Genomic DNA, 8,300 nt, shown 5'->3' on the forward strand with positions numbered 1-8,300 from the left:
CTGACAGGGAAGGAAGCTGTAGAAAGTCTTCATGAGATGAAGTAGAAAACAGAAGACTAAGGCCACAGCTAGACCTAAGGTTTATCCTGGGATCATCCAGGGTTCGCCCCTGCCTGAGCACTGGATCCCCTGTGTGTCACCTAGATGAACAGGTTTGACTCCTGGATGATCCAGGGATAAACCTTAGGTCTAGCTATGGCCTAAGTCAAGAATAAGGACGTGAGACAGCAGCAGACTGAGAATAAAAGGTTTGACAGAGAAAGAGAGTAATTACTGTTAACAGAAGAAGTGTCCATTCCTGAGAGAGCAAAGTATCTATGCTGTGTGTGAGGCTTGGCTGAAGCTGAAAGTGGGACTTTTAGGGTTTGTGTTTACTGAAGGGACACTTCTGGAGACTGGGGAAAGGAGAGACAGAACGGCAACAGACTCACTGCAGTATAAGAGCTTTATCATACCAGTGTTATACTGTGCAATCACTGTGAATTGCATGCAAAGGACTCAGAAGTTTTCCACCTTATAATCTGCTCTGATTGTGAAGTACTCCCAGGCATCCTGCCTTAATTGTGCTTCAAAGCAAAAAGATTCGCCCTATTTAGCCCCTACTTTCTGAGCGTATCTTCCAAGCCGCCGCTGGGGCGCAGGAGCAGGATTTTAAAGAAATGCTTCCATCTGCGTAAGCTTTAAAGATAAAGTCACCAAAATTGGCACAGTAATAGATATTAGAGAGAGCTTTAAGCATACCAAATTTGAATTGAATTGGGTCATCTGTTGATTTTTTTTATGGTTTTTTTTTTACATTTCCCCCCTAAACTCACTTCCTGGTATGCAAAAGATTGCTGTTGCCTGGTAGCAAAAACAACAATAACCGCAAAAGCTTAACGCTATGGGGATAATCCGAGGGAAGTGGGTACATGGGATGAAGCTCGAAGAGTTACTGCTTATTGAAATTGTATTTATTTAAATGCTGGAAGCACTTGTGAAAAAACAGCTCCAAGGCGTCAATCACTGGCATCTGCTGTTCAAGCCTTTGATTAACACCTGTCACTCCTGGCATAGATATACATAAAAGGCAAGTCAGCAAGTCAATCAATGATCCATCAACTCATCTGGGTCTTCTCTTTGGAAGATTACATAAAACGCAGATGCAAAGCCAAGCATCACCCACCACCAGTAGCCAGTAGAATCTTAAGAGGTCTCCAAAGATCTTTTTTTGGATTATGATGGTGAAGATCTGAAATCCTTGTATAAAGTACATAGTGTTGCACCAGAACAAAGGACACAGGGACCACATCTCCACTGGTGTTAGTGAGACCCATACAAGCTTATGTGGTGATGATGACATGGAAAGGTTCTCCGGGGGGGATCTACACTACTGCTTTAAAGCGCTTTAAAGCGCTTTATAACAGTTTTGACAACTGTTGGGGCCCAGGACACACTGCATATACAGGTTTCAAAACGTTTTCAAAGTACTTTAAAGCGCTTTAAAAGCAGTAGTGTAGATCCCCTCTACCTTGTTTGCCCAAAGTATTTGGTAATACCAACACTAAAGACATCTGGAATCTCCAGAATGAGTATCACTATGTGTCTTATAAGAGTGATGAGCTCACCTACGAGTCTGAAATCGTAGCCTTTGAAGACGGTTCGGAAGCTGCAGCTTGTGAAAAATGCGGCGACCAGATTGATAGCTGGTGGGGGAGGTCTGAGCATATAACACCGATTCTGGCCCACTTGCATTGGCTGCCTATATGTTTCTGAGCCCAATTCAAGGTGCTGGTTTTAACTTATAAAGCCCTACATTGCTTGGGACCGCAAAACCTGATGGAAAGCCTCTCCCAACATGAACCTACCCGTACAATGCACTCAACATCTAAGGTCCTCCTCCGAGTGCCTACTTGCCTGGCGCCAACGTTGTTATCTTTTCCGCGCCAGGTCAAGACTTTTTCTCTTCTCCCAGGCATTTTAGCAGCGTTTAACAACGTTAAGTTTGTTTTTAATGGACCCCAGAATTGTTGTTTTTAAATGGATACTGTTGTTTTTATACTGTTTTTATGTTTTTTTAATTTTTGTATACTTTTAATGTTTACTATTTTTAATTGTTGTAAACCTCCCAGAGAGCTTCGGCTGTGGGGCGGTATATAAATGTAATAAAATAAAATAAAATAAATAAATAAATACTCCAAGGGAAGCTCGGAGGATGGCAACAAGGGAGAGGGTCTTTTCGGTGGTGGCCCCCGGACTGTGGAATAATCTCCCCGATGAGGCTCGCCTGGTGCCAACATTGTTATCTTTCAGGCACCAGGTCAAGACTTTCCTCTTCTCCCAGGCATTTAACGGCATTGAACGCTAAGTTTGTTTTTTAATGGCCCCCAGAATTGTTGTTTTAAATGGATCCTGCTGTTTTTATACTGTTGTTTTTATGTCTCTGATGGTTTTTAAATTTTGTATACTTTTAATGTTTACTGTTTTTAGCTTTTGTGAACTGCCCAGAGATCTTCGGCTGCGGGGCGGTATATAAATGTAATAAAATAACTAGATAAATAAATAAATCTTTGGGAGTCAGATAGGACTCCTTCAAAAGTTTCTGAACATATATGCGTTTTTTTACATATATTTTTTTCTTTTTTCAGAGGCTGGTAGGTGCAACGCATTGTGAAGCAAATCATACACAGGATGTACAGTAGGATGTACAGAAATAATATGACCATTCATATTTATTCCACTTCAGGCTTACCAGCTCATTCCCAGGGGTTAGGTCTAGGATCCATCGTGCCTCTGAGTTTTTGTTTTGTTTTGTTTTTTGGAAGTGACAATGAGCTCCAAGAAAGACTAATTATTACACCATGAATCTATTTCCATGAAGTCCTATTGGGTGGTTGTCAAAAGTTCAGAACTCCATTGGATGTGCTTTCCCCACCCAGGACACAGTTGTCATATCAGAAGCTTCTGGAAGAAGTCTTCTTTGTGAGGAGAGCTCTCCTCACAAGGAGACCTTTACTCCCAAGTAGCCCAGTTGTCACAGTTCTTGATATGTGTGCTTTGCCTCCAATTGGTAGCCTTCTGGAGCCAGTGTGTTCTAGAGCTAGGCAGATGCTTGGCTTTTTCTTCCAACCCCATGGACAAGGTATAGTCCTTGGTGGTCCTGTCTGGGGCTTCTTCAGGGTTCACCAGTGTTGAAGGGCCTGGTATAGCTTCCCCACAAATGCCAGAACTGCCTAGCGGTCTCACTAGGGTCAGGAGCTCAGTGTCTTCATCAGAGTTATCCTGTGCTTGGCCTGGGTCAGGTATGACACCACACACACGTTCACACACACACACACACACACACACACACACACTGATGCATCCTCCCTCCCTGCCTCCTTTTGGAGTTTCTCTCTGGGCCGCCATTGTGGCGTTACACCCCACAAGTCAATTCTAAATATATGTCTGCAGTTTGTAAGTCTGTGGTTTTTAGAATGTTGGCCTGAGTGGGCGGAGTTAGAATGTCTTGGGAGCGGGGAGGAGGGATATATAAGGGAAGGGCGGAGGGGATTGGGAGTTCTTGTTCTTGTTCAGGAAAGCTTTTCAGGGAGACTTGTTAGGTACTCTGAGAGTCTGTAGTGCTCTCTGTATTTATGGTACTTAAGTTCTGGGAAATTTGAGAGTCAGTGTAGTGAGTGGTGTCTTTAGAGTGTGGTGTGCACGTAATGGAAGTATATTAATCAATACTGATAATAAAGAAAGTTCAAGAGTGATTGTATGAGAAAAAGGAAAGCGCGGATGTGAGAGTGACAGGATTGTATGAAAGGTTTCAAAAAGGTTTTTAAATGTTGTTATTTGAAACAAAGCTTATGAACTTTTAAAAATAAATTTTAATTGTTTTGTTTTTAAAACTACCACAAAAATCCCACGTGTCTGTTTGGCATTTATCATCTTAAGTTTACACATTTAGCACCCACTCTGACAATCATTCACCTAAGCAGATATAACTCACAGCACATTATTATATATATTAAAATCCGTTCTCCATTTTAAACCCCTTTCTCCACATAGTTTGGAGGAAGGTGGGCTTTTATCCCTTACCTCAGGAGTATCAAGTGGTGGTGCTTGGCTTGAGCAGGGAGTAGCCTCGACCGGGTCTGGTGTTCAGAGCCTGTGTTGCCCCATAAGAAGTGGTGGCAGACGTGAGGTCTGGTGGTCAGAGCCTGTGTCGTGGCAGCCATCCCAAAGAGAGGCTCCAAAACTGTAATCCAAATGAAAGTTACTTTTCAGTCACAATACATTATGCTCCCCATCTGTCCCACTGAAATCTGTGGGATTTAAAAGTGCCTAACTTTGGCTGAACCTGTGCTCTGAGTTGATTCAAAAAGAAGAAGTTCCTGCCTGTAGGCAGAGACACTTCTTCTGGAAGGGTAATGCAAAGGGGTGAGGAAATAAGTGGGCTTGTTAAACATTTTTATAGTCTAGTAGATTTGCTGCAGACCCCCACCAACACAGACAGTGGAAACCCCATGCAAACAGGGAGGGGTGGAGGGCAGGAGGTGGCTGGATTGTAGGAATAAAGCTGAAATAATTATTCTTAGCATGAAATATCTGTATTAGACAAGCAAAGAAGGGGTTGACCATAATTCTATGCCAGTATTATCAAATATCACCCCTAGCTAAAGCAAAGTTAAAAGGCGAGAAATAGGGGGGAAGCAAAGATCAGAGAACGGGGGGGAAAGAGTAAAATTACAGAGGAGTTATAAATAACAGAGAATTCATCTCTAGTTAATAGCCATTTCAAAATGACCCATTATCCTCTGGAGTATCTGTGGCGCAGTAAATTCTCACAGCCTGAGTAGCCTCTATATACGAGGGATTATATTCTATTATTTAATTTAAATTTACACATCATTAAATCCCCCTGAATAAAGCCATAATTTTCATAATAACGGAAGTTATGAAGGGAAAAGACTGATTAGCTGCTACAGTTCCCCTCTAAGCCTTTAAATAGAGAAATGCATAAAAGGGGGACGACAGATAAGGCATCGCTATTTTATTTGCCCCAAACTGTAGGCCGTGGGGTGTGGGGTGGGTGGCAGGGGTACGGCCCCTCAGAGATGTTCTTGGTCCTTTTCATGATGATGATGATGATGATGATGATGATTTCACTTTAATTTTTTTTAAAAAGGGAAGAATGCCTACTTCTAGCTTCCTTCCAATTAATGTAAAGGCTCTGCAATGATTCACAGCGTCTTTCCATTTATTGAGATTCCTTGCTGCTTCTCGTAGCTTTATAGCACCCAGCCCGTCCTGCATCTCTCCCTAAGCTCCAGCCACCAGAAAATGTCTAGTTACACGCATGCCTGAATTTTCTTGGGATGCTAAAGCCTGAAATAAAAGGATGTTTTACAGTATTTATTTAATGAGGAGATTGCCAGCCTGCATGTCTCCGTTTCAACAGAGTCAACTCCAGGCAGCTTAGAGCAAATCTAAAACAATAAAACTATTTGCGTGCAAGTTGTTTGCACATGCCTCAAAATAATCTTAAATTTCTCCAGAAGAGGGTTTTAGACTTGTATCATCCAAGGACGGATTCACACATACCTCCTTTTCCCCCATTATCAAGTGATTTTTGAACTCATTTTGGGGGCTATCTATACACTATGGTGGCTGTGCAATTTATACAACGCAGCCGCCCATTCACACCCACCATGGGCTTTTCCCCGAAACTGCACACTTTAAAAGTTGCTGACTTACAGAGACTTTTTCATTCGCTCTGAGGTCACCACTGTTTGTCAGTGATGTCCTCACTTCACATCGAGGCTGGGGGCATTCCTGGGGCTGGTTGAGGCTCACGATTGGTTGGGGGGACGCGTGGGAAGGCTGGGCAGAGGGCAGATTCCATGCTCCCCCCTGCCATGGGGATTTGCCCTCCCACCCTAAAGCTGTGATGCTTCAAGGTTTTGAAGCAAGGAGTGGCAAAAGGACACTGTCAAGACACCCCTTTGGAGTTCTTAGGGGGAATTTGTGTCATGGGAAACGTTCAATGCAAAGTTGCTATTTTAAAAAACTTTGACATGGGAGGATCTTGCAGCCTTCCTCACCCTGGTGCCCTCCAGAGGTTTTGGACTACAACTTCCACTGGGGCTGATGGGAGTTGTAGCACCAAACTACTGGAAGGCACCATGTTGAAGTCTGCGGCAAGAGGCATTTGGAACTCTTTCCCCGTCCTCTTTCTCTGTCAGTCCTTTGTCAGGCACATGATGTGCTAGCCAGGTACATGGCAACATCTGTGACTCCCACATAGAGCCTCTGGAGCCATCGCGTGATCATGTGACTATTGACAAAAGCTTAGCATTTGATGCAGTGCTTTTTATAATGTTCAAAGCACTCCGGAGACATTATCTTGTTGCCATCTTTACAACAACCCTGTAAGGTAGGCAGGCCCAGTGTCAGCAACAGCTGGCATCCTTGGACATCTGCCAAGGCCCAAGCCAGTGTTAACACTTGCCACTGGGCCAGGAGTTGGGTCTCTGAGCCACCATTCCAAAATGTCCTTGACCTCATGTTGCTTGAGGGGGGTGGGCATTCTAAGAGATTTAAAAAGGTGACTCTCAGCCACTCAACTCAGTCTCCCACCAGGTAAGCCCCATAGCCAGGGGCCCACTGAAGCAGAGCAATCCTAACACAGGGCTCTTTCCTAAGGGCTTCCTCATACATAGAGCCAATCCTGAAGGTAGGTCATTATTGTCCTCATATACATGATGGAGCGCCTCTACCCGAACACTACATTCAGCAGCTAAGGGTGCCTAGTCTGAGGGAGGTTTGGAAGGCAGCAACAAGGGAGAGGGTCTTCTTAGTCGTGCCCCCCCCCAATCTGCCCAACGAGGCCCACCTGGTGCCAACATTGTTATCTTCTCAGCATCAGGTTAAGACTTTCCCCTTCTCTCAGGTGTTTGGCAGCATATGATGTTTTTAATCTTATGGATTTGTCTTATGGTTGATGGTTTAAAATTGTTTTTTAGATATATGTTGTCTGTGGGTGTCACATCTGTTTCTGTGTAAATTGTCTAGCTCTTTCTATAATGTATTTGTAATGGTTTTTAATCTTTATAAACCACCCAGAGAGCTTCAGCTATGGGGTGGTATAGAAACAACAACAGCAACCACCTAAGGTCATCTAATGAGTTTGTGGCAAAGGCGAGATTCAAATTTGTAGCTCAGTCTTTTAATGGCTATGCTGTAGCAGTTAAAACACTTTGGCATTAGAGATGTGGGAATGATGCTAATTATTATCATTAACATGAGCGTTCATATAGCCGGGGGGGTGGGCAGAAGGTAGTTCTGGATATGCTGGTAGAGCTCTAGGTGATTTGCAGTAGATTGACAAGGATTTCTGGGCTCCCTGGAGCCGCAACAAAGTCCCTGGAGTTTCCCACTAGGGATGTGCTCCGCTCCGATTAGGAGCGTAGAAGCAGTAGCGGATTGGCCTGCTCCGCCTTACCCAGAGGCGGAGTAGGAGCGGACCGCGGACCCCCTAGAAGCAAGGCGAAGAGAAGCGGCCGTTTTTCGGAGCTCCGAGTTCAGGCGGAGCGCTCCGGTCGCCATCTTGAAAACATTTCGCCATAGGATTGCATTGCGGCAAATAATCGCGCATAACTACGTTGTTTTTGAAGCTATCATTCTGAAAATTCTTGTGCACAGAGAGTCGTGGATGGGGGTCATTTTGAGACCACTCTCACCTCTCTGCATCGTACGGGTCACGGGCTATATTTTTGTGAAAATCGGGTCAACCGCGCGGGTCAAACTGCGTTTTCGGCTTTTCGCCCATAGGATTGCATTGAGGGAAAGAATCGGGGATAACTGGGGGGGGGTTTAAGCTATCATTCTGAAAATTCTTGTGCACAGAGAGTCGTGGATGGGGGTCATTTTGAGACCACTCTCAACTTTCTGCATCGTACGGGTCGCGGGCTATATTTTTGTGAAAATCGGGTCAACCGCGCGGGTCAAACTGCATTTTCGGCTTTTCGCCCATAGAATTGCATTGAGGGAAAGAATCGGGGATAACTGGGGGGGGGTTTAAGCTATCATTCTGAAAATTCTTGTGCACAGAGAGTCGTGGATGGGGGTCATTTTGAGACTACTCTCAACTTTCTGCATCGTACGGGTCGCGGGCTATATTTTTGTGAAAATCGGGTCAACCGCGCGGCTCAAACTGCATTTTCGGCTTTTCGCCCATAGGATTGCATTGAGGGAAAGAATCGGGGATAACTGGGGGGGGGTTTAAGCTATCATTCTGAAAATTCTTGTGTACAGAGAGTCGTGGATGGGGGTCA

The 8,300-nt window shown here is 44.3% G+C and overlaps 1 pseudogene; it reads right to left on the minus strand.

Annotated features, from left to right (window-relative positions):
- Nucleotides 1-205: 205 nt before the first annotated feature.
- LOC134400161 (transient receptor potential cation channel subfamily V member 6-like) lies at nucleotides 206-5,583 on the minus strand (annotated as a pseudogene).
- Nucleotides 5,584-8,300: the final 2,717 nt, after the last annotated feature.

Source organism: Elgaria multicarinata, chromosome 6 (assembly GCF_023053635.1).
Source record: "Elgaria multicarinata webbii isolate HBS135686 ecotype San Diego chromosome 6, rElgMul1.1.pri, whole genome shotgun sequence".
NCBI classification, from domain to species: Eukaryota; Metazoa; Chordata; class Lepidosauria; order Squamata; family Anguidae; genus Elgaria; species Elgaria multicarinata.